This window comes from Aulonocara sp. 'chitande type north' Nkhata Bay, linkage group LG14 (genome assembly GCF_057382095.1).
Source record: "Aulonocara sp. 'chitande type north' Nkhata Bay isolate Kocher_YH1m ecotype deep benthic linkage group LG14, A_spYH_male_GT1.1, whole genome shotgun sequence".
NCBI classification, from domain to species: domain Eukaryota; kingdom Metazoa; phylum Chordata; class Actinopteri; order Cichliformes; family Cichlidae; genus Aulonocara; species Aulonocara sp. 'chitande type north' Nkhata Bay.
The window spans coordinates 28,142,836-28,153,553 of record NC_141357.1 but is presented as its reverse complement, the minus strand read 5'-3'; the positions used below and the strand labels follow the sequence as shown (position 1 = coordinate 28,153,553).

Here is a 10,718-nt window from a genome sequence, read left to right as displayed (position 1 = left end):
CTCCGAAACAAATGGAAGATCTAGTAACAACCCTGTGAATAGCAGCACAACAGTTTGCAACTTCAGAGTGAAATATATTTATTATATTCTCCAAGAATGGGTTAATGGTCATGATAAATGCTAATTTGACACCTGGATGTGTCAATAAGCATCTGCTTATGAACATCATGACAACCAATAATATACCTGTGTTGTGATTTCAGCTGTTTCTGCCTTTCCCGAAAGACTGATTATTATATGGCTGGTGCTTTAAATTGAAACACTTTTTTGCACTTATTATCCAAAGGGATAGAGGGTCACAGGTCATTGATGTACATGTTGATCTCAGTGGTACAGATTGATACTAAGTATTCAGATTGTTGTTACTGAAAGTGTGGGTTTTGTTTGTCTGTGTATAACTTTACTTTTACAAGTTTTGTTTGCTCTAAACAATCAGTATGAACTTATGTTTATCTTTATGTTCAAAAAACCCCTAAACAATCCCACTCGTCCCAATCTTGCAGCCCCTCCTACGCTAAAGATCAAAAGAAGAAGAAGAAGAAGAAGACATTGCAGCTGCTGCTGAATAACAAAAGACAAGGCTTTAATGTCTAAACTGCTCATATTCAGCTTTCAGTTATGTTGTAATTTGACACTGTCATAACCAATAATGATAATTTTTTTCAAAGGACTCTGAAGCACGACCCACAGTGCTTAGTTTTTAAAATGTTTATTTTACAGGAATTCAGATCAGCAGGGGCAGAGCCTGGAGTTAGGAGAATCTCAGGCGAGTGTCTGTTCACTGAACAGAAGCAGACTTCTGCCAGAGAGGAGAAAGATTGGTTTTGGCCAGAGTTGAAACCAATATTGCTCTGTGAGTTCATATTTGAGTCTTTTCAGAACAGATGGAGGAGAGAGGAAGAAATATCAGGGAGTAATTTGTGTAGGAAGTAAAGAGAGCGGCAGAGGGTGGGGAGGCAGGTGAGTTTCAGGTAAGTGAAAATAATTCTTCTTTCCACAGGAACAGAGTATGTCAGGAATTCAGTGGAGTATTTCTTCTGGGAGAGAGCTTCAGCTGACTCAGAGAAGAACTGAGAGACAAAGAGAGAAATGTGGCAACAACAAAATAAAGGTTTCACTAGAGATTGAGCAAATGCCAGAGAGCCTGATTACAATTACTAATAATATGAAAATCTGTCAAGGAGTAAAAAACAGAACAGGGTCGAGCCCAGGCATCACTGGTCCAAACTCCATGAAGAAGAAACTGAACAATACCCTAGTCGGGGCCCCAGAGGTGACCGAGGGATTTGGGATGAAGGAGCAAGCCACCCATGCCCTCCCTCTCATTGACACACCTGAACTAAGCAAGTGGAGGTTATCGGGCCAATTCCATAGAGATCAGTGTATCTAGGAGCCAATTTCTTGGAAACTTATTTCAAAGGAATGTCTATAGAAGATAACCAGACTTTCTGACCTGGAGAATAGCATCAGGCTGGAGTCCTCTGGTCTGTTAGGCAGTGATTGTGTCCTGCAGGGCAGCCTTGGTCTGTTTCCATATTCTGTAGCAGCGCTTTAGGCCATGTTGCTCAGAGGGCTCAACCATTTCTGCTTCAAGGGAAGGGAACAGAGGAGACCCGTGGCCCAGGTAGGCTTTAAGCGATGAAAGTCTGGTGGCAGAGGAGGTCACTGAACTCCAAAAGTAGGATTTAAGGCAATAATACAGTTTGAGAAAGGAATCTGGAGTCTAAAATTCCTTTATGATTATGTTCCTCTATCAGAAACTAGATCTTCTGCAATACCATACAACAAACATGCTGAACCAGGAGGTTGGCATTTCTGAAGCGACAAAAGAAGCTGACTTAGAGAGTATGTTGATGATTGTGAGAATGACTGTCTTTTCCCTCAGAAGCAATATTTTTTCTATTAGGTACAGGTAAAGGTTGAAGAAACCATGGCAGGGACTGGACTCTACTGTTATTTCTGGCACAGATGGAGCATCCAGCCATATGTTCTGTAACATCATTATCTAATATGGGTTATCAAAAGAAACATCTTGGAAAAGAGATTGTCTGACTTACCCCGGGGTGGCAGGTAAACTTGGTGGTGTGGGCCCAATGGATTACCTGTGTTTTTAGAGGAAGGTCATGCGGTTGGTTAGGGAGGCCATTGTCAGGGTCTAGTTAATTTTGCAGTGCTTGATGAACAACATCCTTTTATTTCCAATACCAGGTTACCAACAACACAGAAAGATGTCTGTGAAGGTTCTCAGTCATCCAGGTCATCGTAGTCAAAGGAGCTTGCAAAGAAAAGCATCTGGACTTCTTTAAGTTACTTGAAGACGTTTCACCTCTCATCCCAGAAGCTTCTTCAGTTCTAAGGTCAAATGGTGAAGAGTCCCAGATATAAACCTAGTGGGAGTTTCCCCCCACAGAGGAACAAAAGGACCCCTGATGATCCTCTAATCGCCTGAGCCACTTCACAAGCGCATGGCACAACACAGAAGAGCCACCTCCACAGGACAAGACTCAGCAGTCCATCTGCATCTTAAGGATAAAGGACACTCTTTCGAGGATGCCAATGTTCACATTTTGGACAGAGAGGACAGATGGCTTGAAAGAGGAGTGAAAGAAGCCATCTATGTCCACTGTAAGCGACCATCTTTGAACAGAGGCGGTGGTTTACGACACCAACTCTCTGCCATCTATAATCCAGTTTTGAGTTCCCTCCCCAGACGCCTTAAAGCCCACTCACATCCTGGGCCATCTGACCTCAGGAATTCGCATGATAAGGTGGGGCCAGGTTTCACAATAAGCTCACCCGAAACTCTGGCTGATTGGGACCCACACCCAGTTTCACACCTTGGCTCAGGCGATTAGAGGATCATCAGGGGGTCCTTTTGTCCCTCTGTGGGGGGTCACTCCCACTAGGTTTATATCTGGGACTCCCCACCATTTGACCTTAGAACTGAAGAAGCTTCTCGGATGAGAGGTGAAACGTCTTCAAGTAACTTAAAGAAGTCCAGACGCTTTTCTTTGCAAGCTCCTTTGACAACACAGAAAGATGGTAGGATTGTCTCGGAGAAAAAAAGATTATATTTCCTGTATAGAATGATATCATCTGGTTGATTGCAGGTGGGAAAGATTTTTATGATTAGTCCACACATTAAACAGCTGCTCAGCTTCCTCCAATCAATGCTTTCACTCCTCTAAGGCTAACTCACTGCCAGCAGCTCATGGTACTTCTGCTCAGTGGTAGTTAGACGCTAGAAAAAGCACAGGGACGTAACTTACAATTTGACCACTGAGAGAAGACTGCTCCACTCCTTAGTCAGAGGCCTCCACCTCCACACTGAACTGTAGTTTAGGATCAGGTTGAACAGGTGCTGGGGTGAATCTGTGTTTTAATTCCAAGAAAGCTGCACCTGCTGGTGATTATCAATGTGACTCTAGTTCCTGATTAATCTTCAGTAAAAAAGAACAAATTCTGTTACAGTTGTTTTTTGGAGGTAGGAGTTTGTCATTCTTCTGCTTTTATCTTCTACTGATCATTTTTTATCTGCTCACTATTGAATGTATTGTAAGCATTATGTAGCTCTAACTTCATTAAAATAGTGACTCCACAGAGTGAGCTGATCAATTCAGCATTTGTTTTATTAAAGTCATGGTAATCAGTGCAGGGTATGAGAGTTTTATTTCTCTTATCAAAAAAGAAGAAACCACTTCCTACTAAAGGAGAGACATATAATTCAAGCTGCTAAAGAATCACAGATGTATTTTTCCATTGCTTCTCTTTTTGGATGAGACAGGTTATAAAGATGGCTGGTAGGTACCACGATGAAGGCCGATGCCTTGCAGTCATAAGGTCAATGAAGAGGGGGCGAGAGTGCTTTGTCCTTGCTGGAAGTTCGTTGCAGATCTTGATATTCTTTGGGGACCGAGGTTTTCAGGTGAAATATTAGCAGGTATTATGGATGATTGCAAACAATACAATTCAATTAATTCTTTTTAGATAGCAACAAATCACAACAGCAGTTGGCTCAAAATGCTTTATACTGTAAAGTAAAGGCCCTACAATAATACAGATAAGCAGAACAAATTCCAACTCTATTTGTTTCTCATACTAGTTGACGTGAAGAATGTATTTTTCTAGCCACAGATAGCCTAAGATAATGGGAGTCTTTGGTGCATAAAATATATAAAACTCAAGGTACTTGTTTCCATTCTGTTTGTTCAGTAATGAAAACAAGGGTTGACCATTGAGTGCTCAGCTCAATCAACTCACCTGGACTTTTCTCAAAAAATCATGAGGTAGCAGATCCTGAAGCACAGGACAGAGCAAGCTGCAGAAGAGGATGGAAAGCTGTGTGTAGAAATTTGTCAGATCTTCTAATTCTTTTCTCTATTAAATTAACTAAACCAGTTATCAACTTCAATAGCTAGGGCCACAAAGACTTACAACTACATTGGCTCAACACAGGAAACCAACTTACTGTTCATTTAATCATTTAATAAGTGAAGGAAGACCCCTTGTATGGCTTTGGAATTCCACCCAGTCTCCTTAACAAAGTTTGGAATTCTGCTACGAATTCTGCAACGCTTTTATTGCTTTGCTTTCAATTCAGGAGACAATGGGCAGTGTCCTCCTCACAGAGGGGTGGTCACAAATTCTTTTAAACTCCTCAATAAACTTAGCAAATATATACGTCTCGAGATTTTTGAAGAAACAGTTCTATCCTTGTAGGCAAGATGTTTTCGAGGAGTCATCAGGAAAGGAATGGAATAGAGGGACTAAAGACTAGTGAGCACTGGAGCATAAAGTTCACTTTTCCTGTGAGTGGAAGACTGCATCGGAGAATGTCGGGGACATTACAGGAGTCTTTGGACTTGATGACCAGGCAGCTAGTTCTGTTACAGAAGCCTGAGGTAACCCTGTGTGAATTGACTGAATCGTGCTACACATCTGATCAAGGCATTGATAGGTAACTTGTTTCTGCTCTACAAAAGAGTGGAGGGCTTGATCATGTTGGCCGAGTAACAAGTCTTGATTAAATAATGCTGCATGGATAGCTGCTGGGTCCATAGGGTCCATTTGGCCAGATTCTTCTGTCATTACAAATACTGGAAACTCTTTTCAAAGGACTCAGAAACAGGACAGAGACCACAGGGCTCAGTTTTGAAAAGGTTTATTTTAATGAAATTCAGATCAATTGGGGAAGGGTCTGGAGGCAGGAGAATCTAAGGTGAATGTCTATTCACTAAACAAGAATCTCAGAGAGAAGAAAGATTTGTTATGGTGAGGGATATTGTGCTGTGATTTTGATGTGAGTTCTTACCTGATTCCTTTTCAAGGACAGTAGCAGGCTGGAGTTTTTCCAGAAAGTAAAGGAAGCAGTGAAGTCAGGTGAGTTTCAGGTAAGTGAAAACAAATTTTCTTTCTGCAGGAACAGATCAGTGTAGGATTGCAGGTGACTATTTCTTTTGGGTGAGAGCTTCAGCTGGCTTGGAAAATTTTTGAGAGGGAAAGACAGAAAAAATATTTAACTAGGAATTGAAACAAACATCAGAGATGACCAGATGAGTGAAGGCTCAAATTGGTCCTTACATACAGGGAGGTAATGAACTAATAGCAAATAGGTGCACTGGCTGAAGAGTGGAAAACCAGACTCCAGACAGACTCTAGAGGTGCAGGGCCCAAGGTGTGACCAGCCCAAACTCCCCCCTCGGAGCAGCAAAGGAGACGAGCTGGAGACGGGGAGAAAGAGCGAGAGAAAAAAAACATCCGTCTGGATCATAACAGACATTTGATATTCAGCAACATCCAAAAGGTCTATCACCTTAAAATGACCATATACAAAAAATATATGGAAAACATTTCTGAGACTGCAAGCGTGCTGAGATTCATTAACTCTAAAACAACATGTGTGATGGATGATTTCATATCCTTGTGGAAAGAGAAACAGAGTGCTTTTTGAAAAAACTGAATTACTGAGTGTAGTAGCTCCATTAGGGAAGAGTGTGTCAAAATTCATGTAGTAAGCCACTTTAAAGAGGCCAGACATCCCATGTCTGCTTTATTTTTCGCCACTGAGAAGGTGTCTCTTGGTCTAGGAGGAAGTGATTTAAATTTCATCAGAAAAGAAAGAGGATGACCTCCTGGATCTTTCCTTTTTAAAAAGTCTTAACCTGAGATGAATAAGTGGGGGGACCTGATTTTTAAGCATATCCTCTAGCTGTTTTGATATGGTACTGTGTCAGATCCTTAATTACACTTGGTGATATGATTTTTAATGTTTTCGAATACTTGCATCTAAGTGGCTGTTCTACATGTCCCTGGGAATTAATTATATATAACACTGATGAAAGCCTTCACAAGTGAAACTCTTTCATCTTAAAGCTTTGTCTTCTGTTTCTGAAGAGCAGCAGGATTCTTTTAAGATTTTCAGCCATAAAGACCCACCCGAAGGACCGCTTCTGAGTGAACTGCACCTCACACTTATCCAGATGGCCTACGTCTATCTTTAAGATTTCTCACACACGAACACACTTAAGAGTCCTCAACATTTCTGCCAAAAGCAGCACTTGTTTAATTTAAAGTAGAGCAAGCCAAGGCTGACATGCAGTACAGTACGAAACATGAAAGCACGATTGTACTTGCTATGCAACCTGAATAATGTATAATGTTTATGTCATTTGTGACACAGATGCTATGAGAATGACTCGTTATTTACACGCTGATCAAACAGCAAATGCAGATGATGCCGGATGTTTGTGCTACATGTTCTATGTAACATACACTATACATAATTTTTTTACTGAAGCTGAAAAGAGGAGTATTTTAAAGCATCATTTCTTTCTTTTTGTGTGTGTGTGTGTGGGTCAGAGGATAAACATGCTTGAATAAAACAAAGGAGCACTGAGAGCTCCATATAGATGCAATTCTGAAAGAAAAATCTGAACCCTTGACCCCTACAGTAAAGGGATCTGTGAGGGAAGAGTCACTGCAGTAGAAGGTTGTTCTGGAGATCGCCTTTATGTCATAATGGATCATCTTGACGAGAGAACTCTTTTCTAGGATGACAGTTTCACCACCCACAGGGCACGAGGGCTCACTGAATGATTTGATTGGTGTGAAAATAATGTAAATCACATACTATGGCCTTCACAGCCACGATATCACAACCAGGTTGAACACCAATAGATTGTAGACGAATGTGTTGCAGCGCTCACCACTACCATCATTAAAGCATGGATTGTGAAAATATCTTGGCCAGACTATGTTGGCTTTGCCTTTAATTTGTCACCTGTTCGTGTCTATTATCTATGTAATTCTAGCAGGGTGACATCTGCTGAAACAGTCAGCCTCCTGCTGATGTCTGTTTTTTATTCCCTTTCTTTTTCCTTTTTTTATACCATGCTAACAAAGCACTGCTCTTGTTAGAGACCTTATAGTGGAAATCACATCTACAGTGTTTCCGCTTTTGATGATGTGATGGAGGGTTTAAAGCACATTAAGAGGAACTTTTTTGCACTGTGAGCGAGGGCACTAATGTACAGGGTGATTCAGTGGTATAAACAAGACTGCTCTAATCTGCACTGGATGTACTGCTCTGTAATGATGTTGCTGTTCCAGAGGATAGAGTTTTATTGTCTCTGTCAATGCACCAACTTTATTCCCAATTTCAGATACACATACACACGCGACATTTCTCTGACGTGCTAAACTGATGGCGCATCACACTTTAGATTGTCTGGGCTCAGCTAGTGAGTGTGAGTGTTTTACTGTCCATATGGAAAGTGATCTGCACAATTTGTTCAAACAAAGGGCAACTGTGTTGTGTTGGAAATGACATTTTCAGATGTGCACGTACAGAGACCATGTATGGTTGAATCTAAATTAAAGAACCTCAGTAAAATATTCCAAGTCATTAAGCACGCTGTCTAAGGGTATTAGTGGCTGGGTGGTACATTCGGGATCTAAGTGAAGACCCCCCACTCATGTTTACCATTTTAGGGAATGTCAAGTTTCCGGATTAGAGTGGATGGCTCACACTGACCTAATCTGCTATTATGCTTTCACAGACTAGTGTGCGGTAATTTCATCACTTTGGCAAGAGAGGAACGTTAAGATGGACAATATCTCAATAACACACTAATCAATCACTTTTAGAGTGCATTACTGCAAGAGGGAGCTTTGCCCCATGGAGTGCAGCCTGATATAAATAGCAGATTGTCTTCCTTCGTGGCTCTTTTTCAGTTTCCATCAGTATTTGCTGCTTGTGTCTTATGTACTCACCCACCTCGTTCAGACAGAGCTGAGAGAAATCATATCATAAAACCAAAATGCTCCAGCGCATACTAAAACACAATGATATTCTGAAAGACTGGCATCTGTTCAGAGGGCACAAAATTAGTTTAAAGATGTGTGAGAATCTGAATTCATATTGTTTCCCACCTTTCAAATATAACTGTTTTATTGATATTAACTGAGTTACACTTATATGCAGCACTGTGACAAATGTTTTGGGGGGTTTTTTGTTTTTTTTTCCATATTTGTCAGATTCTAGATATTTCAGATCAACAAATATACTTTAGTGTTACCAACTCTACGCTTGAGCCGAATTCACAGTACCATTAGTTACAGTAAGTCCTGCAGCTCCTGAAGCATCAAAGCAGCCATTCCCGGACCATCACACTACCACCACCATGTCTGACTGTGTATATGATGTTTTGTTTTTTATGAAATGCTGTGTTAATATTATGCTAGCTGTAACCAGAGTCAAACCTCCCAAGAAGTTCAGCTTCTGTCTCATCACTCTGTAGACTAGTTTCCCAAAAGTCTTGTGTAAGATGTTTTTAAGATTTTTGTTAGTAATTTTGGTAGGCCAGCCCCTCTTGAGAAGGTTCACTCCTGTTCTATGTTTTCTCCACTTGTGGATAATGCCCGTAGTACACTGGAGTTTTGCAACCCTTACCAGACTGGTAGAAGTCAATGATTCTAATTGATTGTTTCATAATGTGTTGCTTTTTGAGATATTTCAGCCTAATTCACTTTGGCAGACACTTTGTCTATTTAAGTGATTTCTTTGTTCCGCAGGTCTGAAAGAAATCAGGCCTATGAATGGCTAGAGAAACTGAACTCAGCTTTTCAACTGATGTGGTTAATTGCAGTTCATTCATGATTTGAAAAGGGAGAGCTGTTACTTTTTCACGTAGGGCCAGGTAGGTTTGGAAAGGTATTTTTTTCTCCTTAATACAGGAAATCATCGTTTAAAAACTGCACTTTATATTTACTCAGGTTATCTTAGTGTAATATTAAAATATCTGAAACATTTACATGAGAAATATAAAAAAAGAAAAAGAGAAAAAGAAATCGGGAAGGCAGCAAATACAACAACCCTGTAGGTATAGTGTCTTCCAAAGTGAGCTTGTGTTACATCTCACTCTTCCATATAAAACACCCTGGAGGTGTCCCACCCATTTTGAACTGCCCTTTAATTAAAACAGGCTGATGCTCTTGTTTTGAGTCAGATAATTGTGACACCTGTCATGTTGCAGTACCCAAACAAAGATGATAAAACGTGCAGCTGAAGCCAAGAAAAAGAATAAGTGTGGAGATTCACTGTTCTAATGCTCAAGACATTCCAGGTGTCTTTAGTACTCTGTGAGAATTAACCTTGTTATTTATTGTACTTTTCTTTCTCATACTTTTCTTTCTTGTCATTTCCACATTATTATAGTTGTACATTTGGGGCCTGTTATGTGAGATACTTTCATTGTATCTTAAATTTTCTTATGTGATGGGATAGTTTTATTTGGTTAATCAATTCAGCCTGCAGAAGACACTTAAATCTGCTTTAAAGGTGAATCTCCTCCTCTGAGGTCTTGAATGCCAGGTATTTAACAGCCAACATTTAATGTATAATGTGTCCAAGTCTGTGCAGCACATGTGATGCTCCTGCAGCTAAATCAATAGGATTTTACAGGAACTGCCAAGTCCATCTTACAGTAATTCCTTGTTTCATGATGTCATGCAGCCTCCATGCAAGCAGACAATGCTCTTGGGGGATGAACACGGACAAAAAAGAACACTGGAAAACATGATGGCTTTATGTCGAATGGGCTGTCTTTGGCTTTCTTTTGCAACTCTGAGAGGATTAACTATTGTTTTTTTACTGGTGGGAGGATGTTCATGTTATTTTTCTATAGGCTGGATATCCAATTTCTGCTGATCTGGGCTAAGAGGGGTGTTTGTCCCAACTGGAAAGCAAAGCAGTAGGTGCTGTCTGGGACATGTGTGTGGGCGGTCAGTGAATTCATGTTTTTACTTATTATCATGCCCGTTCAAGACTGAGAAGGATACAAATAAAAAAAATAAAGGTATAGAGGGTTAGAAGTATTCTTTAGAGCCCAAATGCAAGACACTGAACACCTCCTACTGCCTATAAGGAGAGCGAGTGTGATTTTTTTTTAAGTGCAGCAATGATCCAACACCTCCTCAATCCCCTCCCTCAGGGCTCTCTCCTCCGGTCCACTGTTGCAGTATCTTGTTGTGCTGGACCATGAGATACCAGCCCATCCCGGAGTATCACAAACAGCCCACAGCACCCCCTCTCTATTTCAAGCCACCTTCATGTTGAAACATTTGCTTCTCCTCACCACCACAGAAAAAGAAAAGCCTCCAGTGTTTCGTGTATTTGCTTTAAATGGAGCTCAAATGACATCACATTGCTGCAGTGCTGC

At 40.7% G+C, this 10,718-nt stretch overlaps 1 long non-coding RNA gene across 1 annotated transcript; it reads right to left on the bottom strand.

Annotated features, from left to right (window-relative positions):
- Positions 1-722: 722 nt before the first annotated feature.
- On the bottom strand, positions 723-3,373 carry LOC147314824 (uncharacterized). Its single transcript, XR_015124548.1, has 4 exons — positions 3,270-3,373; positions 2,058-2,102; positions 1,454-1,646; positions 723-1,070 (listed from the first exon to the last, which is right to left on the bottom strand). It is a non-coding gene; the product is annotated as an uncharacterized LOC147314824 (long non-coding RNA).
- Between the last annotated feature and the right edge of the window lie 7,345 nt (positions 3,374-10,718).